The sequence below is a fragment of the Amblyomma maculatum genome, chromosome 1, assembly GCF_055883805.1.
Source record: "Amblyomma maculatum isolate TAMU_Amacu chromosome 1, ASM5588380v1, whole genome shotgun sequence".
Lineage (NCBI taxonomy): Eukaryota > Metazoa > Arthropoda > Arachnida > Ixodida > Ixodidae > Amblyomma > Amblyomma maculatum.
Window position 1 is genome coordinate 237,266,144 of NC_139344.1, and position 22,720 is coordinate 237,288,863.

The 22,720-nt window shown below is 46.8% G+C and overlaps 1 pseudogene; it reads right to left on the reverse strand.

Annotated features, from left to right (window-relative positions):
- The window catches only part of LOC146205967 (putative E3 ubiquitin-protein ligase HECTD2), a 198,739-nt pseudogene that overhangs the window by 162,959 nt on the left and 13,060 nt on the right, over positions 1-22,720 (reverse strand).

The following is a 22,720-nucleotide window of genomic DNA, read 5'->3' on the forward strand; positions in this document are numbered from 1 at the left end:
AACTTTCAGATTGTTGATAAATGCACAACAATGTGGCAAATAAAATCAGTTGAAGAGATGTAGTAGCGAAATATATTATATGTAACAGCCATAGAGATAATTAATTGTGAAAAAAAAAAGAAAGAAAAGCAGTTTTTAGACGACAACGTAGGCGAAAGCAGATATCTTTTGTTGGTCGATTCTAGATGGCCCTACAGTCCATAAGCACCCGAAAAATGCATACTAAAACTTGTCACTTTTTGAGGCTGTTTCCCACCTTGTACGACGAAAGAACCGCCTGAAAAGCTCGTTATCTGCTGAGTGCTTCTCGCAATCCCGACAGCGTCTTTTGTTGTCTGACATGCTGCGCGCAGGCTACATCATTATCATCATCAGCAGCAGCAGCCTGACTATACCCCCTGCAGGGCGAAGGCCTCTCCCATATTTCTCCAATTAACCCGGCTACATTCCCTCTTAAATAACGCCGCTATGAGGATACAAACTTTGAAACATAAGGCAGTCATCATTCAACACGCGCGCAGCAGCAAAAGACCAAAACCGTCTGCTGCATGTTCAGCAAGAACGTCCTCCAACGCCCTTGCTGAGCATTTTCAAACGACTAATCACACTATTGATTGGGACCACGCCACAATCTCGGACATGAAGAAATCTTTATCTTCGCGATTACTTCAGGAATCTTTTTACATACAGACCACGACGAATGTTATTAACGAAACGTAGGGCAATCTCCCTGATATCTACGCACAGTCACTACGCTGTCAAACACGCTTATAAGAGGCGGCCCACACCGCACATTCTTCACTGTAATCAAGGGACCCGTAGAGGTCTCGAAACGTCATATTTTATGTATACCATTTTTTTTTTCGGTAGTTGGCGAGTGTACGTTTTCTTCAGCCACTATGTTTGTTCCTCACCAGACAGGATTCTGTCGAACCTTTGACTATAGAGTGACAGAAAACGGACGCGTACCAGCACCTGAACCACCAACCACACTAGTCACAACAGGACGCCAAAGTGGATGCTTTCATGACTTTTGTTCTTTGCGGCTTTGGTTTACTGAGTTCCTACGATCGGGTAAATGTTATTTGGCTAGAATTTCACACGAGTGGCGTAACATTGTGGCCGAAGCTGCAGTTCTGTATGACGGGCGCAAGTTCGCCTACACGCGCATGAAGCGTGTACAGGCGATTCCATGAATATCGTGATTTTTTGAGCTGCAGTTTATAGCCAGTGTTCCATAATCACCGCATGGAATAGAGGCTCAGCTACCAATAGGCAAGGGGCGCTCCCCTAGTAGGTACCAACTCGATCTCATGCACTGGATCTGGGTGGAAGAAATAGAGGTTCGTACCAGATTGGAAGTTCTCTCTGAGGGTACCCGGCGTCCCCAGTTTCCGCTGAAGAGATACAGAATGCGTCACCGCTCTCCGCTAAACTGAGATGCGGGCGTGTAGCGACTTCAATCGCTGTCTTTGACTGCTGAAGCAGATGGAGTGCGAGCCTTGAAGAGGTATTAAAGGATTCCTGGTGCGCTGTGAACATTCGCTGGGTGTTAGACGCTGAGCAGAATTTACAAGCACGTGTAACGAGAGATGTCATGAGGCTGGAAGAAGCAGCTCTCTTCTCTTATGGGCTGTCACTGCGGCGCTCTTTTTTAGCAGCTCGAACAATTGCATGTAATAGTTTGCGAGGAGGCAGTGGGACTCGATGGCCGTTCTAAAGCGTCATAGAAGCCATAGGAGAACGCAGCCGGCGCTTAAGTATGAAGTGAGAGTAATAGTGTCTGCATGATGAAGGAGTCGCATACTGCTGTCCAGCTTGTGTCAGCACGGCATGAAGTTATTGGTGGTAGGGGGATGCCGGGGATCAAGTAGACCTCTTGACAGATAATGCACGAGCAGAAGCAGCAATGATGGCGGCTCGACCAGAGACCATTTGGTCAGTCCAGGGCAGGGGACTCGTTGCAGGGACACCGGAATGACAGCTTCGATGGTAATGGAAGACACGCTGTAGCGTGCAGCAAGGCTAAGGGCTGGCCAGGACGTATGAGACTTCACTCGCCTGCCGTGGTGATAGGGAAGCAGGTGGGGGCTTGCCGACGGCAAGCGTGCTGGCATAGGTCAGCGGGGATGCCAGGCGTGGCGTGGTACTGGGGCTCCGGTGGTGGTCCTGGAGATGCCAAGAATATGCCTCCGAGAGGCTAAAATTGGGAGGCCATTCCGGTGGTCGTGCGAAAGTCTACTAGGTAGTTGAAGGCCGAAAACAGGGAGCGTCTCGGGAACAGGATGTCAGCCTAAGTGTCAGCTGGAAGCCCGAGGAGGTGGTACCCATCCCTTGGAGATTGCGGGCGATAGCCAACGAGGGACAGGTGCAGGTGGGCCACTGTCTCGTCCTTCCCACAGGTGGTGTAAGGGGCCCGGCCACGCCAATAATGAAGTCTGGAGGCACCCCATGGCAAGCCAGTACGAAGACGGAGCAGTAAGGTCTGGTCAGAACAGGAAAGCTTGTCAGGCAGGAGCCGCGGCCGATGTTCAGACTTCACTCTAGCGTCTGGATAAAGAGTGGAGACTGTCTGGCTTAACACCTTCCTGAAGAAGTTAAATGGTGTGACTTGAAGAGGGTGGGTGAGCATCTTTGTAAGCACACGGCTTTGGCCAGTCGGTCCACCTACTCATTTTCAGGCACGCATATGTGGGAAGGGAGCCAGTGAATGGTCGCTGGATGACCTGAGTTTTCAAAGGCCAGTATGAGCGCTCGAAGAACGGTCGCGAATGGCTGCGTGTCTCCCCCGTTCTGAAGGGTCAACAGAGCCACCTGAGAGACACATAGGATGCAACTGGCTGGCACACGGTACTTGCCGCATCGAGTTGGAGGCCAGCCAGTTCAGCAGCCGGGGAGCTCACCTGGAAAGTGAGGTGGCAGGAAGAATACAGCCTCATAGCTGGGATGTGACAGGCTGCCACCATCTGCCCTGTAAACAGGAAGACTGATCGAGCCATCTGTGTAGACCAGGATGTGGTTCTCCAGGGTCTCCTTGAATAATAAGGCAGTCTGCCGCATGGCAGCAGCTGGGTCCGCAACTTTTTGCAGCCAGGTAGGTTGAAGTGGACCTCCATGGGAGGTCTGGTAGGAGAAGGGGGCACACAGGTCCCCCATACCAGAAGCTGCGATGCTGCAGAGCCTGGCCATGAGAGCACCGCCTTCATCAACATGATGAAGCCTGTCCGCATGCCAGAGTCAGGTCTGGAGAAGCTGGGGGGACAGGTGCCATGCTCAGCATGAGTGTCGGGATAGAACAAGTGCGAGGGAGGCCGAGATACGAATGTAGGACTGTCTGGTGAACTGTATCTATGGGCTTCAGACGGGAAGGTCATGCTCCGCCTATGCCCACGATGTGACCATCTGCGTTCCTGTCCCTCACCGTCACCTCAAGACAGCCCACAACATCCCCCAAGGTGTTCTGGACTCTGTACAGGCCTATGTAGAAGGTACCGGACTCCACCTCTTCACTAGCAAGACAGAGGCCTTCATTTACCACCCGAAGGGCGCTGGGTTCTACCCTGGAGGGACCAAGGGAAGTACCTCGGCCTCCAAATCGACCGGAAGCTCATGTGTCAGCGGAGGCGCCAGAGGTTCACAGTGCTTGAGTAGAGCCGGCACCTTGTTCTTAATATAAATGAAATGTGCTAGCGGCGAGGCTGACGTGTTACGTTACTGCCACAGACACTTTCGCATTGTATAGAACTGCTCAAACAGCCCACCTTACGACCCAAAGTATCAACTATTAAGTAACGTACGTCAAAGAAAATCACGTCTGCGACGTAGAAATATTGGCGGCCAGAAGACGGATCCACCAGACCTTCGACGATATCGGCCTAGCCCACGCTTCCGGCAGCCTCAACATGGCGGCGGAGCAGACGACTGATGTAAAACAGCCAATGGCGTCCACCTTCAATATCGTAGCAGCAAACAATGGCGCTACGCAGGGCTGAAATAGCACCTAAAGTTTTTCTTCCTCTCTGAATTCTTGTACGGCAATAAAACTTAGGCCTGCCGAGACGAAAAGCCCTGTTACAAGCTGGGACTTTGCTAGAAAAATCCGAGTGCCTTAACGCCGACGTGCGTTCATGTGCTCTTCCTATATATACGCTTCAGCTTCCGTTCATGGAGTTAGTTCGTTGACCAATGTCGCATCGCTACTGCACCGGTGCGCACAGTAATATCGGGAAGTTTGAAAGCAAATTAGCATGAAATGTAGAAGCCATTTTACATTATCGCGTATTTTACTAAGTGTGGAGGCGTCAGAGTTCGTTGCTTTACGAAATTTAAGTAAAGTTGATAACGGAGTGAGCCCTACTTGTTGCTGATTGTGTCTTTGAGGATGCTTTTGAGGATATCTGCAACATGTGTCCGGCACGAAGTAAATGAAACGTGTTGATCGGCATGTGATGAAATTTATTCTCATTCCATTCTGGGACTCTTAACTCTTACCGCACTCTGTCTTCAGTGTACTTCATTTTCAAGTCCTTTTCGCGCCTCAATGCCTTCGCGGTGACGCTGGCACCCTTTCGCGAACTCCTCTCAATAAGTCTTTTCACCTTGCCTCTGTAACAGTTCCCGAGTTGGAACTATTCTCGTCACGTGCATGTGTGTTAATATGAAGGTTAAATGTGCTACTGGATGAAGAGGGATGCATGGGGGATCGTGAAACGCCAAACTATTAAGTGGGTGTTCAGCTTCTCGTAGAAGTCAATGCGGTTGTCTTTTTTGCTGTTTTTTTTTTTTTTGTCAGTCGGTTAAAGTTCACTCAACGCCTTTGGCAGACTTTGTTTTCGTATATGCATTTCCTAGCTATGATTTCGCTTGGCAATGAATAGCTAGTATCTATCATTCGATGCGTGACACGTGAATGCAAGAAAGTTCGACATAAATCGAACGCCTATGTGGCATTGAAGAAGGTAGGAATTTTCTGAACAGCTTTGCATACAGAAACGGCCAGTTGCATGCCGAGAAAACGAAATGCGTCAAGACAAGAGGTCATAAATCTAAGTGTATGGTGAAGTGGGTTAGCCCAGCTGAGATGGGTTGCTCGCGCAGGCACCTACCTCCCTGACCAAGCTTGAGTTGCGCTACAACGCTGCATTTTGAGCCTTTAAAGTTTGACTTGTACGCGCCAGTTTGCAATGCTACCGGTAATGCGAACAAAGTATCAATGTAGCTCTAACACATTATTGTACCAAGAACTCTGAAAACGCTAAACTTTTGCCAGTTTAACCGTTATCCCAACACTGCGTGGATATCCTCTAATAATGGTTGTTTAAATTATGCCTTAATAATGACAAATGAGGATACGGAACATGGCAGGGCATGTGCATAGCTATATAACGTTAAAAGATTGGCCACTGGGGTCCGAACCAACCTTGCATAATACGGAGGCTCGGCAAGTAACCTTGGAGTCGCGGAAATGAAAATGAAAATTTCTTCGAGATTTTTTAAAGAAAAATAAAAGAAATAAAACGCATTGCATTCAGTACTGCTCTTCCGTATTTCACTAGTTGTCGTCGGTACAGAAATTTCGTAATGTACCTAGACAAGACAAATATCGCCTTCTTTTACCCGCTTGGCCATGGCAGATTCAAGGGACCGCCTTTCTAGCCGGGCTAAGGCCGCCTTCGCACTTTCTTTCTTAACGAAAATGTCTTGAAATAATATTTGCGCTTGTGTGTATACCAAATACATCTTTTATTATTGTATTCACGTAAGAATCACTGTCTCCCACGTGAAAGCGTTCCGTATTTTCTTCAGAAGACGTCACTTGTTCTTCGAATTATATCAGTTGCCGCTTTCCGCAGCCGTGGATATCAAAGAGCACATTCATTTGATAGGTGATACTTGACATTTACAAGGTCCCCTCGTCGGATATAAAAGAGCATATTCTTTCAACTCCAACAGAGACGCTCAAACACTGCGCGCTTTGAATATCTGGACATTTGTTGTATTGCAATTGATAAAAATGAAATTAAAAACACTCAAAAGCATTCTAGGTCATCTTCGAAGGGCGGTGTAAGAGAGACTTCTGCACCAAGACACTGCGGCGAACTTGTCAGTGCCCAGTACAATGCTATACATTCTTGCGCGGCCCCAGTGTAAAATCAGTGTGGACTGCTTACAAGTGGAAAAACTTTTTAAGGCCCCATTCCTGTCGGCTTCTGATGACTGGTCTGTGTCCTACTCGAGGCCAAAGCCTTCGGCATTGGAGTTCGCGATGGTGAGCTTCTCTCGCAGGATGTCCTTGCTTTTGTACTTGGGCAGCACCAGCTGATTAAAGCAGGTGTGAGACACGGGTAACCTGCACAAGCATACAGAGAAGACCTTTAGCTTTGGCTGAATATGAGTGAATCTGAATATGAAGGAACGAGAACACTCAGCGAAAATAGTGATGCATGCCTACTACTTTGTGCGTGCGATTTTAGATTAGACAGGGGATGTGGAGGACAGGCCTGCATATATCGATAAAGGCTGGGAGCAGTGATTGCTACAATATAATTATTTCGCTGGGATGGATCCGAAAATGGCGTTTCTGAATTGCAGTTAGTGTTTGTGTTCTTTTTAGCCTGGAAAATAAGCGAGAACCCGGGAAGCAAGAGCAAATATTTAAAGACGGTTGAAACTTCAACTTCAGGAATACAAACCAGCTGATGCTTTGACTGTGAAACATACTGGTCACCTCAGATTATTGAAATACTCTGAAGGCAACGCCGAGGTGAATGAATGAATGAATGAATGAATGAATCTCTTTTAAATTTTAAAAATTCAAGTTACAGTTTGATTTGCTCCAGCTCATCTGTCTGCTTGTCTGAGCGTGTCTGAGAGGTTATACAAACGTTATACGATTTTTTTTCCTACGCTCTGCACTGCCGGATTAGTCCCTTCGCACTGAAATGCAAGCGAAATTTTCCAATAGAGCATGTGCTTGAAGCATCCTGATGGCAAAATTAGTATGCAAGCTGAATGCATCTCCATAACACACAAGTCCTGAAAACTGACATTTTGTGAGCGGTGGGGAAGGAGGAGTAGCCAGCATGTGCTATACACATAGGACTATTCAACAACTACGAATCCAGTTGTAACACCGTCCATGGTTTTTCACAGAGGTGTGTTGTTTCTTCATTTCGTTGAATCGCGCACTATATCGAAGAAAATTTTAAAGATTCTACGAAAATGGAAAATACTTAAGTGAGCAAAAGCAAGAGATCCCCCTTCAAATTCCGAACCCTGCTGCACTGCATGTGGGCGCCACTCTTACGATGCGCTTTTGTTGTCGAGACCAGCACAATGTGTCAGTCTCGACACCAGAAGCGCATTGTCATGCGGCACCCGCATAATACATATTTGGGCCGAATTAAGCAATGATCACATCACAAAAACAGTCGCAAATCAGTCCCAAACCGACCAATTATCCCCGCTTCTATTGGTTGATTACGACCGGCGAACATGTTTAACATTAGGATCAGGGGTAAACTTACACATTTGTGACAGTTTTTGTGATCTCATCGTTGCGTAATTGTCTCTTCTTGTTAAATGTGACAAGCAGATCAATTAAGGGGAAATGAGGGTACTCGTTATAATGCATGAAGGAAAGAAGCCAACAGTCGGCGAGGCCAAGGAAAACGTTGGGGATGGTACTTTATGTACTTTTTTAATGTTTACTTGGATAATCACAGAAATTAGTAATGTAATGTGTTTAGGGGAAAGATAATTAAGCACAAAGTAGAAGAAAAAACAACGTGCCGATGGTGGGAACCGAACCCACGACCTCCGAATATCGCGTCCGGTGCTCTTCCAACTGAGCTACATCGGCCGCTGTCCCTCCTGCTACTTGCTTGGGTATTTATGTTGTCTGTATACGAACCTTGAGAGTGTTCACCAGCGCCACCCTCAACCATAGCGGCGGACGTGGTACGTCCTTTATTACCGCCAGCGTCACGTAGAACGTGATCAAGAGCGAGGGCGAAAGCTTTGCTAGAACCCTCTTACGCTACCTATGGCTTCAAGACTGCCAGAACCGAGACCCCCGTAAGCTACAAGCAGATCAATTAAGGGGAAATGAGGGTACTCGTTATAATGCATGAAGGAAAGAAGCCAACAGTCGGCGAGGCCAAGGAAAGCGTTGGGGATGGTACTTTATGTATTTTTTTTAATGTTTACTTGGATAATCACAGAAATTAGTGATGTAATCTGTTTAGGGGAAAGATAATTAAACACAAAGTAGAAGAAAAAACAACGTGCCGATGGTGGGAACCGAATCCACGACTTCCGAATATAGCGTCCGGTGCTCTTCCAACTGAGCTACATCGGCCGCTGTCCCCCCTACAACTTGCTTGGGTATTTATGTTGTCTGTATACGAACCTTGAGAGTGTTCACCAGCGCCACCCTCAACCATAGCGGCGGACGTGGTACGAAGAACCACGTCCGCCGTCCGGACGTGGTACGGACGTGGTGTTTGCGAAGAAAAAAAAAAGTATAAACAAGATGTATTCGTTTCCATCAACGGAGTGTAGCTGTTTATGGATACCTGAAACCTCACAGAGCGTAGCACTGAAGGTGTTAGAACATTTTGAAGCACTGCTAAATCAAAATTACAGCATGTCTCCGTTTGCGAGATCATAAATATAGAAAAGCCCTTCGTTTGAACACTGCTTGATAGGAAAACTTTTTTAAGAAAGAGCCACACTATTGCTAGTTTCCTGCACATTGTCTAATATAGCGCGGCACATATTGTTTCGTCCGGCTTCAAATGCCGACGAAAAAATGTGGACCGATTATTAAGCTCAAATAATTCTTAATCAGTGCACACATAGTCATTTATTGCACTGTACGTACATTATGGATGACAATAAAAAGGTATGCACTTCATGAAAATAACAAGTCATAAATGCCGTAGTACTGTTCTTAGCTATTATATGACCACATGGCTAACTGATCGCTTCGTCAATTACGTGCCGTAATTAAATTAATTATTTCATTGTGATGAAAGTTTAACTTTATGCTACAGACTCAAGTCACATATTGTTGGATAGCTTACATCGAGTAAAAATTAAACAGAACAACTGCGGGTCTTGACTAATTACCGATAATTAGTTTATTGTAAATTATAATCTAACTTTACGTCACCACGTCAAGCCATATCGCTGAAAAGGTTTCGATGAGTAGCATCCAAAATCAAACGCTTAACACCCCGAAAGTCATGCAAAACTGAGCTAACTACGTTCAAGCATGGTTAAGCCGCTGCCAGTTTTCACTCATTTATCTCCACTGTATTTCCCTTGAAACATTATTTCCCCTTTTTCTTTCTCATCGATTATTTATCTTTTTCTTCAAACGCAAAACAACGTGTACTCCAGCTGACAGCAGCATAGCGGGCCGGAGCACAGGGAAGGCTTTATTTCATCATAGCAAGAATAGTGATGCAGTAGCCGAGCTTCCATTGCTTATCGATGCCTCGCCACTGATGGACAACCTGTATAGATCACAATTATGTAGGTTTAACTTTCCACAAAGCAGCGCAAAGAGTGTGACGTCAGCTGTGGCGATAGCTCGTCGCACTGAGTGGTCATATCTTTGTGGAAGGTTGCACGAACGCGCTTCAAGTGCGACGTCAGAGCGCTGCTTCTCTGACCTTGTAGGTCACAGCTCAGGCCGCGAGCCGTCGCAGTATTTTGAGATGTCCTCTATCCAACCTGTAATACTGAGTCTCTCTCTGGAACAAACGAGAGTATGTGTATAATCGCTGTTATGTCGTATTGCGAGTTGAGGCTCTGCGAAGGACCCTGCGGATAATAGAGGCTTCACCACGTCAATCCGCGCCTGTACTGTGGGCCTCGCTCTGGAACGTATTGGCTGCATTTGTCTGCGAACTTGTCACAGCTTGCTAGACGTACTGAGTAGGTTCTCTAGTATGAGGTGGAGGCCAATCAAAATGGTCTACACAGTAAGCACTATCGCAGCATTGACAGGGCTTGCTCGTCTTGCACGTTTGGCAGATAGCAAGCACAAGAGACAAAGAGCAGCCGTAAATTGTCGCTAATTAATTGCTCCAAGTTAATTCGCGCGCAGATGCAAACAACAATTTAGGTGATCAAGGGCTGATGCTTTTAGATCTCTTTTCATAATGTCCTTGCCCATAAACTCAGAAGAAGTTGTTACCTGATAATTGGTTCATCTTCTTGAAAGCTGTCGTACACGGTGACTTTTCGTAGTTCGTCCAGATCCAGTTTCGGACAGCCGCAGACGAGCATTTCCACTTCTTCAGGGCGAAGCATCTGCCGTTCAAAGCAACGCAACCACGAATCGTTACCTTTGAGATAATATATTTTTCTCTTTCGTTGTGTTACTTACCATGAGCGCATTCGAAGCGCAAACGCTGTGGAATCCCAGATAGAAGGCTTTAAATGGCTGAGCGATGGCCTTGTTGAGGACCAAGTCCACGTACAGGTCTACGTATTCTGCGCAGGAAGAGGCAAATCGTGCTGCCGTTTATACACCAATAATTTTCCTGCGCTCGAAGGTGCGTTTGTGTACCACTTCATTCAAATGTACGTTAGCTGATTTCCTTTTCTCTCTTCAAATCTATAAGCACGTTATGACATGGTTTCTTACGTCTAGTGGTAGTTTGTGATGTGTATATCACTTAATACAGACAGCTGGGCCTGTTGGTATCTTTCGCCACAATGAGACGAAGTACTAGCGTGGCGACACAAAGACCAGAATGAGCAGACCGAGGACGGTCAAACATTCGTTTGCCAGTCCTCAATGCTGACATCATTGCGCTCTTACCATGCCTCAGTGCGTTGCTAAATGCTTAACGTTTAACATAAAATTGAAAGCGCCTCACGTGGCCTCCATTACAAGCAGTAATTCTATTGCATTGGCGTTCATTGCAAGCAGGAGCTCCACTAAGAAATAATATGGCGCTGGTCGCACAACTGTCAAAAGATCGCAGAAAAAAAAAAAAAAAGTGGGAAACCCAATAATTGCGGCAAAAATGACAGTTCACTTAAAAAATATTGAGTGGAAAAAGTGATGGAAAAGCAGTGGAAAGGTATAAAAGGAGCGGTACCTCCAGGTGCGTGTCACTCGTTTTTTGCCAGCGGTGGGGAACAAATTCGAAGTAAAGGTATCAGCTTCTGATGCCGTCGAATTCCCAACAGTGATTAGCTGCCCTCAAAGATTCTCTCTCTTTCTCTCTCTCTTTCTCTCTCTTAACAATTTTGTGGACGATGGATTGCTCACCTGCTCTATTTTCGCTTGTAACTGGAATGTCCTCACCGCCGTACTTGAGTGTGTGAGTTTTTACTTCTCCAAACTCTTCGACGGATACCTTTCATGAGAAAAAAAGAAACAGTCGAGCCTGCAATGTTAAAGCGAACGCAAAAGATGCAAGAGCGAGGAAAAACTATGAAAATGCTAGTTTTCTGGAGCTTTCACTACCTGAAAATTCATACAGAAGTCCTCTTCAACATTGCCTTCGTATGCCAGCAGCTCGTTCAAACCCACAGCGACGTCCTGGACGCAAAAAGTGAAAGAGATGAAGGCGTGCACAGAAATAGCTTTTTTCTTCTCGTAAGGTCATGTGGCATATGAGTCATGCGCAAATATAACCAAATATCCATTACGGCAACAAAAACTGGGGCGATGTTAACAAAACATCTGCGTAAGCGCAAACCATGATTGACCGGGGCCTTTTTAGTTAGATTTTCTTTGTTGGTCAGCACTCGTGCAGCGGCCAGTCAAGGGCACATGCGCTTTGGTCATATAAATTTTGTGAATAATTGCCCACGCGCCAGAATAATAGGCATGACAGTTGCCTGATTTGAGCAAGGACACGTTTGGTCATTTTCAAAATGTTTTATCGAGTACAATTAACTGCAGTAGGTATTTAAAGTGCACAGCACTTCCGCGGTCAGTCCTGGTGCTTTCTCGTCTTCATAAATAGACCTATATGCAAGAAACACATTAAAAGAGAACCACCCTGCCTAGGCTGCCTGTTGTCGGCATTCGAACTCTGTGTGTGTGCCACTGCCTGCGATAAAAGAGTTTCTTATCAGAGGACGACCTCGAAAGAAAACGGTCTCTCCGAAGCATCTCTACTGAGGCGTATTAAAAGAACTAAGCGGTTGCTTACACGTCATCTAGTCGCCATTATTACGCCATATGCACTCTGCGGCAAGGAAGAAAAAATGTATTGCCCTGGATAGACGAAAAATTGAATGCTATACTTCCTCAGAAAAGGAAAATGCTGGTGTAAGAGGCAAATATTTGCTTTAGAATTTATCTCTGTGTAACCTGTGTGCGTCCACGCAAAAGCGACGTCTGGCGCACTCGCGATAATCGCCCGCTGTGCTTCCACTGTGGCGAAGCTGGTCACCTGTTCCGCGATTGCTATTACCGACGACAGCAGCAGTGGCGTAGCGGTAGAACATCCGCCTCGCATGCAAGAGGACCGGGGTTCAAATCCCGGTGCCGCGCAATTCTCCACCGGATGAAAAAAAAAAAAAAAATCCGCGTTTCGATGGAATTGCATATACAGGTTTGGGGTGCGACCTGATGCCGGTGAACACCTCCGGCAACGCACTCCCTCACCAGAACAGGAGTTGGCCACCCTAGTGCAGTAATTGGCCACAACCTCCTATGATAAGCTCCATAAAACCCCGGCCCTCAGTCACCAGCGGCTGCGGAACAACTGACCACGGCGGCGGTCAGACCTGTGACGCAGCAGGGGGTGCTAAGAAAGCCTGGCTCCGCTGGACAGGCCGCCATTGGAAACTGACCCTGGCAACGTTTAATGCTAGAACTCTAGCTAGTGAAGCTAGTTTAGCAGTGCTGTTAGAGGAACTAGAGGGCATGAAATGGGATGTCATAGGGCTTAGTGAGGTTAGGAGGCCGAATGAGGCATATACTGTACTGAAGGATGGGCATGTACTGTGTTATCGAGGTTTACCAGAAAGGCGACAACTAGGAGTAGGTTTCCTTGTCAATAAGTATATAGCGGGTAATATAGATGAATTCTATAGCATTAATGAGAGGGTTGCAGGCATCGTAATTAGGCTTAATAAGCGGTATAAACTGAAGGTTGTACAGGCCTATGCACCTACATGGAGTTATGATGACCAGGCAGTTGAAAGCTTCTATGAAGATGTAGAATCGGCAATGCGAAAAGTAAAGACGCAGTATACTGTACTAATGGGCGACTTCAATGCCAAGGTAGGGAAAAAACAGGCAGGAGACAAGACAGTAGGTGACTATGGCATTGGTTCTAGGAATAGCAGAGGGGAGTTACTAGTTGAGTTTGCAGAGCGCAATAACTTACGAATCATGAATACCTTCTTCAGCAAACGGAAGAACCGAAAATGGACATGGAAAAGTCCTAACGGAGAGACTAAAAATGAAATCGACTTCATAATGTGTTCAACCCCCGCCATTGTGCAGGATGTAGAGGTAATCGGGAAAGTTCGATGTAGTGACCACAGGATGGTGAGGTCCCGAATTAACCTAAATCTGAAGAAGGAACGCAATAGATTAGTAAGAAAGAAACCCATCAACGAATTAGCGGTGAGGGGGAGGGCAGAAGAGTTCAGGATCTCGCTACAGAATAGGTATTCAGCTCTAACTGAGGATGGCGACATTACCCTAGAGGCAAGGAACAATAATTTCAGAGATATCATTACTGAGTGCGCGGTAGAAGTAGGCGGTAGGATAGTTAGAGAGGATACCGGTAAGCTGTCCAAGGCGACGAAAGATTTGATTAAGAAACGGCAGAGTATGAAAGCTTCCAATCCAACAGACCAGATCGAATTGGCCGAGATATCAAAGCTAATCAATAAGCGCAAGGTGGCCGATATAAGGAAGTATAACATGGAGAAAATTGAGCATGCTGTAAAGAACGGGGGAAGCCTTAAAGCGGTAAAGAAGAAATTGGGCATAGGCAAAAACCAGATGTATGCGATAAGGGACGAGGCGGGCAACGTCATCACTAATATGGACAAGATAGTCAAAGTAGCCGAGGAGTTCTATACAGATCTCTACAGTAGCCAAAGTAGTCAGGACCGTAATGAGATTGGCGGTAGGGAAAAACAGTCAGACGTTCCACCAGTAACGAAGGACGAGGTCAAGAAAGCACTAGAAACTATGAAAAGGGGGAAATCAGCTGGAGAGGATCAGATAACTACAGATTTGCTGAAGGACGGGGGGGATATCGTGCTAGAAAAACTGGCCACCCTGTATACGCAGTGCCTGGTGTCATCGACGGTACCGGAAGCATGGAAGAATGCAAACATTATCCTCATTCACAAGAAAGGGGACTCTAAGGACCTTAAAAATTACAGACCAATCAGCTTACTGTCTGTTACGTATAAGGTATTTACTAAGGTAATCGCTAATAGAATCAGGACAACCTTAGACTGCAATCAAGCAAAGGATCAAGCAGGGTTTCGGAAACGGTACTCTACTATCGATCATATCCATACCATCAATCAGGTGATAGAAAAATGCTCGGAATATAACCAGCCCTTATACATAGCATTCATTGATTACGAAAAAGCATTTGACTCAGTTGAAACCTCGGCGGTGATGCAGGCATTGCGAAATCAGGGCGTAGACGAGCCGTACGTGAAAGTGTTGGAAGATATATATAGTGGCTGCACAGCAACCATAGTTCTACATAAAGAAAGCAACAAAATTCCCATAAAGAAAGGTGTTAGGCAAGGAGACACAATCTCCCCAGTACTATTCACAGCTTGTTTAGAGGAAGTATTCAGAGACTTGGAATGGGAGCAGTTAGGGATAAGGGTAGATGGAGAATACCTCAGTAATCTACGATTTGCTGATGACATTGCCTTGTTAAGCAACTCGGGAGATGAACTGCAAATAATGATTGATGACCTAGACAGGAAAAGTAGAAAGGTAGGCTTGAAAATCAATATGCAGAAGACTAAGGTAATGTTCAACAGCCTCGGGAAGGAACAGCACTTTACATTAGGTAGCGAAATACTGGAAGTAGTAGGCGAATATATCTACTTAGGACAGGTAGTAACCGCAGATCCGGATCATGAAAAGGAAATAACAAGAAGAATAAGATTGGGATGGAGCGCATTTGGCAAGCACTCGCAGATTATAACTAGCAGCTTACCGGTATCGCTCAAGAGGAAAGTATACAACAGTTGCATCTTGCCTGTACTCACCTATGGGGCTGAAACGTGGAGACTAACCAAGAGAGTTCTACTTAAGTTGAGGACAACCCAGAGGGCTATGGAACGAAAAATGGTAGGGGTAACATTAAGAGATAGAAAGCGTGCAGAGTGGGTCAGAGAAATAACTCAAGTTAACGACATTCTAGTGGAAATTAAGAAGAAGAAATGGACATGGGCAGGACATGTAGTGCGAAGAGAGGATAACCGATGGTCGCTGAGGGTAACAAACTGGATTCCAAGGGAAGGAAAGCGTAGCAGGGGGCGGCAGAAAGTTAGGTGGGCGGATGAGATTAAGAAGTTCGCAGGGGTCAAGTGGATGCAGCTAGCACAGAACCGGGTTAAGTGGAGAGATATGGGAGAGGCCTTCGCCCTGCAGTGGGTATAATCAGGCTGATGATGATGATGATGAACCTTTATAACTCATTTCTTTGGCAGTCGGTTTCAAGGCAGTATTTATGGAGGTCTGCTTTATAATTCTGGTAAAGCTGATTTTGTCGTTTTCCGTTGAAAATAAAGATGTTGCACCTCGAATTGAAGAAAGTTGTAATTATTTGTAAGTCTTGCACACTGTCACTCTTGCGGCTGCCCTTCGGTTGCCATATCTCTTCCTCTTTGCCTCTTGCTCTGGAGAGGAAGGTAACCGGCAACCTAACCTATACATTCCCAATTTCGGGCGTGTTGGATACCTCAAATATCTATGAGACTCATGATCCACAGTTTATTGGGTTACACAAACAATCTGAATGTGCCCATAAGCTCAAGCAATTGCCATCAAGTATTTTTGACAGGGACGCGTTAATGACAGTTTTTTGGCATTCTTCGTTGCTGATTGATAACACGATCCAGCCGGATATTTTTTTACAAAATAGTCCATCATTCAGCATGAATGAATCACGCCACGATGAGAGGAATGGCTCCTTGCGCTTGTGTTGCATGGCTACTACGGGGTGTTGCGCTCATGTCGCCCGTGAACGGCCACCAGAGTTAAAAGAGTGCAGTACAAAATAGCGCATAGAAAAAAAAAAAGGTGCCCTCAAATTCATCCTCCAGCTAGGTCATCTCATTGCAGAACACATGCGTGTTGTTCAAAGTTCTGATGCCATTCAAATACGCAAGGAAAGCACAGAGACAAATGTCACTAAAGAAGCATTTGTTCCTTCTTTTAATTATACCGCACCCACATGGCAACAGAGATGACGTAGCGTGTACCGCATATACCCCTCAACTATTATCGGCGTCTGAGCTCACGCATTTCTTTCTTACATCTTTTACTATGCATTCGTGACCCGTGTTCTAGGCGAAGCTCGTCTGATAGATGCAAGCATCGAAGATGTTATAGCATGCGTATAGACATACTTGCAGACATTTTGTGCAAGTGACGAGCCAACCAGACGCTCAAAAGCAACCACAAAGAAAACGAACGCGGTCATTGCAAGCACATGCTAGCGCACAAAAGAACACGCACGAGGAAGGAGGCTACGAGGGCGTTCTCGAAAGCAACTGAGAACGCACTAAAAAGAAAAGCACCCTTTATAGTGATTTCTTAGTTATTTATTTAAAAGTTATTTAAAAAAAGGTTTTCAAGAGCCCTATTTCTGGTCATACCGAGAGGAAATATAGCATTCATTAAATGATAAAACTTTTTTCTCCTATGTCACCTTTTTTAAATAAATGTTTGCTTAAGAGCTGACCGTATTTGTAGTACTGTGTCCCATCCGTTCACATCGCATGTTCATTAGACCTATCTTTATTAATGTGTAAGCATTAAGAAGCTATGTTTGAAAAGTTTGTCACCAGAACTTTGTCGGCAGGATTAGGCCAAAGTGACAGGAGATAGGAAAAGCGAATGGTTGTAGTCTATAGAGGATTGAAAAATGTCGCCAGAGAAAAAATTTGGTGCTTGCGGAGTCATTGGTTAATTAATTAAAGCCAATGCAGTCAATTATACGTAGAAATAGTCAAAAGGGTTGATTTCGACGTCCAAAGTGATCACGTGGTATCTCACTTCCTGCCACGTTACCTATGAAGACGTCGTAATAGTGACGTAATTATGTCGACGTCGGATTTGGCGTCAGTGTGCGATGTCATAAACCCGAAAATGGACGTGTTTGGACATGAAAGAGCTGAATAACGAGTGAAAGTGGTCAGAAAATGTTTAAATCGTGTTAATTAATCAAGAGAAGTATAATTAAAGCATACATAAGGGAAAAAGAGGTCCAAAACTACGTAATCAGTATATGAGATACATAAGACGCGGTTGCTATGGCGCAGCCTAGCAACGCGCGACGTGCTTCCGTATTCGTGTAATGCAGGTGACCGCAGCGATCTCAAACGCTTTTCAGTTTGACCCTTCGAGCTGTATGGGCAGTGTGCCCATCCCGCATTCCGATGGTTTTAGAATTCCCAAGCCACCCAACAGAATTTCCCCCTTTTCAGCTCATTTACTTTGCTCTGGTTACGGGAACATATGCGTGAGAAATTTGGCGTCGATTCGTAGACTGTAGACCTTTACCTGAATCTACTTCGTCCATTTAAAATAGTTATTTCCTCCCTGTGTTGACGGACGGACGAACGGAAGGACAAAAGAAGATAGAAATGTACCCGTCGAATGTATTCCTGCTTTAGAAAAAGAGGCCATTGTTTGATGTCGATGAAACCTACACTCTTCCTGTAGCCACTGCGAAGAAGGCCCGGCAAGCTCCTAAGCTGATCTGTCTTGTCCTCTGAAGTGCGCGTGCACGTTTGATCTTTTATTTGCGTTTTGTTTTTCCTTCATTGACAAGGAAATTTCGAGACTTGGAACATTGTTCAGGCATATGGCACACTCTGTCCGAAGGCGCAGATAAACTATATAACACCTCGATTTAATGGCATGACGCATGACTTTATACCTAGTTACTTATAACTATGTGCGCCTTTTGGTGCAAAGTCTTCGAGCCACTTTGCTTGCTTTTTTACGGTATAGTTTACTTTGGTTCATGGGGTTTAACGACGACCCACAGCATCCCTGTCTAAGATTGATCGGTTTAGTTCGTTTATGATATTTAACGTATAGCGACTCAGGCTATGAGAGACGCCGTAGTGGAGGAATCCGGAAATTTCGACCACCTGGGGTTCTTTAACGTGCACAGACAGACTTCGCACAGCAGACGGGCGCCTTTTTTCCCCCTTCCATAAAAAAGCGGCCACCGCGGCCGGGATTCAACCCCGCATCCTTGGGCATAGTAGTCGAGCGCCCTATAACCACTGCGCCACCATGACGGGGTGCAACTCTGGCTATGAGGGACGCCGTATCAGGGGAAAGCTTCAGGTAAATTCGACCAGCTGAGGTTCTCTAACGTAAACTGATATCGTACAGTACACAAGTGTCCTACATTTCGCCCAAAAAACACGTGTTGTAGGACTGCCCTGGTTATCAAAAGAAAATAGGTTCCAAGCCATTTCACCACGTTCAATGCTGGGACTACACCGAGCAACGACGCACGGGCGCGACTCAAGCTGCTATCCCTCTGGGAGTTTGCACGTGAGGCAGGCATAAACGTCCAATTGTGACCTCCCTGTCCCTTTTTCTCCACTCCACTGAATAAGACTTCGAGCCAGCTCCATTTCATCAACATTACTGTCTGACGTTCTGCCTCTATTGAAAAGCGGCTGGCTCTGACATGGTTAAACCCGGCGTCCCGGCTCAGTAGTAAGGCGACCTATACCACTAAGCAATCGCGACGTGGTAAAGGATATAGACGATACTTGAGAAGCTTCTTCACAGTGAAAAACAAAATATCAGCGAGATGAATTCAAACATTTTCTTCCCTCTTTTGAGATGCGTAACTTCGTGTGCGCCGCCAGAGCCAAAATAGACGGGTCGGAAACCAACCCTTTGGTCTTCGCTTGAGACAAAAATAATCAAGGCTGCCCGTTCGAAGTAGCCGCATTTCTTGTATGCTGTTTGCGAGAGAGCATACTGTTACCAGACAAGAATACACCTTTGAAACTTAATCTAGAACGACATCGACTGAGCTTGTAGCTGGTTTGGACTAAAACGTATGGCTCATTGAAAACTGAAACCCTGAACTGAAGGGGAAAAATAGTGCTTTTCCCTCGGCACAGCAAGCAGTTAAGTGTTCAGCAGCTAGCGAATTATCTCCACAAAAAGAACGTTGTTTCTGGAAACGATACACAGAAACGCAAATAGCCGAGTATTTATGCTACCTTAAGGTTAACAAATGTTAATATTGTATGGCAAGTCAATATAGAGGCGACTGACAATAAAATGAAATATCGTCTTAGTCTGGGGTGAAATAAAAAGCCATTCATTACGAGACGGTCTCAAAATTTCTACCACGAAACAAGAAAATAAAAACACAAGAGCAAACTCCGTGAAATTGGTATTTATTATGCGTTCCACCATCTATCCTTTCGAACGCTGTTCTCAGAGTTTTTGAATACAACACAAATTATCGATAACATGTTGGCGGGGTCCTTTTAAATATTCAAAAGCTGCCTGTCCTATAGGAGGTAGCCAGGAAGAGTTCCTCAGTTCACACACATAGCCATGCACTAGATGTGGCTTGTCAAATCCAAGACCAATGTCAGTAGCTATCAACGACATCGAAAAAATATGGCGCTCTATGTAGCTTTCAGACATCAAAGCTCTTGATAAATATTGGCTTTACTGCTGGCAGGCATCAGGCCGGCACCCTTACTGTACTGAGATGTCTCACTGGCAGTCAGCAACTGTGGCATCTGACTGTCGGATGAAGACGGTAGCAGCTGAAGTTTCTATTCTCTTCCAATGATGTAATCGAGACCATGTTGATATAAGCATACTCGGTACGTCGAATATTGATTATGCACAAAATAGTCAAAAACTTATCACCAAGTTCCTCCTTGTATTCCTCCAAGCAGACATTTCTTGACATTGTGGAAATGGAGTCGAATTATCAAAGGACGATCATTCAGTGGAGCATTCAACGGCTGGTCGTCAAGTTATTCCTGGTCTCCTTTGAGACTGCCGCGGCCAGATGGCGGGAGCGCACGCGGTGCATCAACAGGATCACCCTTTTCGAGAAGGCTGGAAGCCCGCCACCATGTACTGCCTCTCAATGACGTCACCATGGCCAGATGACGGGAGCGCATGCGGCGCATCAACAGAATGACTTGTCTTGAAGATGGCTGGAAGCTCGCCGCCATGCACTCCCTCTTCATTGACGCCGCCGCGCCTAGATAGCAAAAGCGCACGCGGTGCATCAACAGGGCGACCCTTGTTGAAGAAGGCTGGAAGCTCGACGCTATGTGCTTCCTCTTCATTGATGCCCCCGCGGCCAGGTGGCAGAAGCGCACGCGGTGCATCAACAGCATGGCCTGTCTTGAAGATGACTGGAAGCTCGCCATCATATACCTCTTCATTGACGTCACCGCGGTCAGATGGCAAAAACGCACGCGGTGCATCAACAGGGCGACTCTTGCTGAAGAAGGAAGGAAGTTTGACGGCATGTACTTCCTCTTCATTGACTACACTGCGGCAAGGTGGCAGAAGCGCACGCGGTGCATCAACAGCATGGCCTGTTTTGAGGACGACTGGAAGCTCGCCGCCATGTACTTCCTCTTCATTGATGCCCCCGCGGCCAGGTGGAAGAAGCGCACGCGGTGCATCAACAGCATGGCCTGTCTTGAAGATGACTGGAAGCTCGCCATCATATACCTCTTCATTGACGTCACCGCGGTCAGATGGCAAAAACGCACGCGGTGCATCAACAGGGCGACTCTTGCTGAAGAAGGAAGGAAGTTTGACGGCATGTACTTCCTCTTCATTGACTACACTGCGGCAAGGTGGCAGAAGCGCACGCGGTGCATCAACAGCATGGCCTGTTTTGAGGACGACTGGAAGCTCGCCGCCATGTACTTCCTCTTCATTGATGCCCCCGCGGCCAGGTGGCAGAAGCGCACGCGGTGCATCAACAGCATGGAATGTCTTGAAAACGACTGGAAGCTCGCCATAATATACTTCTTCATTGATATCACCGCGGTCAGATGGCAAAAGCGCACGCGGTGCATCAACAGGGTGACTCTTGCTGAAGAAGGCGGGAAGTTTGACGGCATGTACTTCCTCTTCATTGACGACACTGCGGCAAGATGGCAGACGCGCACGCGGTGCATCAACAGCATGGCCTGCCTTGAAGACGACTGGAAGCTCGCCATCATATACCTTCTCATTGATGCCACCGCGGTCAGATGGCAAACGCGCACGCGGTGCATCAACAGAGCAACCCTTGTTGAAGAAGGCTGGAAGCTCGACGCTATGTGCTTCCTCTTCATTGACTACACTGCGGCAAGGTGGCAGAAGCGCACGCGGTGCATCAACAGCATGACCTGTCTTGAAGACGACTGGAAGGTCGCCATCATATACTTTTTCATTGACGTCACCGCGGTCAGATGGCAAAAGCGCACGCGGTGCATCAACAGGGCGACCCTTGCTGAAGAAGGCTGGAAGCTCGGCGGCATGTACTCCCTCTTCACGGACGCCTCCACTTCCAGGTGGCAGAAGCGCACGCAGTGCATCAACAGGGCTACCATTGCTGAACAAGGCTGGAAGCTCCGCGCCATGCACTCCCTCTTCATGGACGTCACCACGACCAGGTGGCAGAAGCGCACGCGATGCATCAACAAGGCGAACCTTGCTGAGGAAGGCTGGAAACTTGGCGGTAAGCACTTCCTCATCATTAACGCCACCGCGGCCAGATGGCAGAAGCGCGCGCGGTGCATCGACAGCATGACCTGTCTTGAAGATGACTGGAAGCTCGCCGCCATGATGGACGCCACCGCGGCCAGGTGGCAGAAGCGCACGCGGTGCATCAACAGGACGGCACTTGCTGAAGAAGGCTGGAAGCTCCGCACCATGCACTCCCTCTTCATGGACGCCACTGCGACCTGGTAGCAGAAGCGCACGCGGTGCATCAACAAGGTGATCCTTACTGAAGAAGGCTGCAAGCTCCGCGCCATGCACTCCCTCTTCATGGACGCCACCGCGGCCCCGTAGCAGAAGCGCACCCGGTGCATCAACAGGGCGACCCTTGCCGAAGAAGGCTGGTAGCTCGCCGCCATGCACCCCCTCTTTATGAAAGCCATCGCGGCCAGGTGTCAGAAGCGCATGCGGTGCATCAAGAAGGCGACCCTTGCTGAAGAAGGCTGGAAGCTCGCAGCCATGCACTCCCTCTTCATTGACGCCACCAAGGCCAAGTGGCAGCAGCGCGCGCGGTGCATCAACAGGGCGACCCTGGCGGAAGGCTGGAAGCTGGGCGTTATGAACTTCCTCTTCATTGACGGCACCGCGGTCACGTGGTAGAAGCGCACACAGTGTGTCAACAGGGCGACCCTTGCTGAAGGCGAGAAGCTCGCCGCCATGTACTCCCTCTTCATTGACGCCGCCGCTGCCAGATGACAGAAGCGCACGCGCTGCATCAACGGTATGACC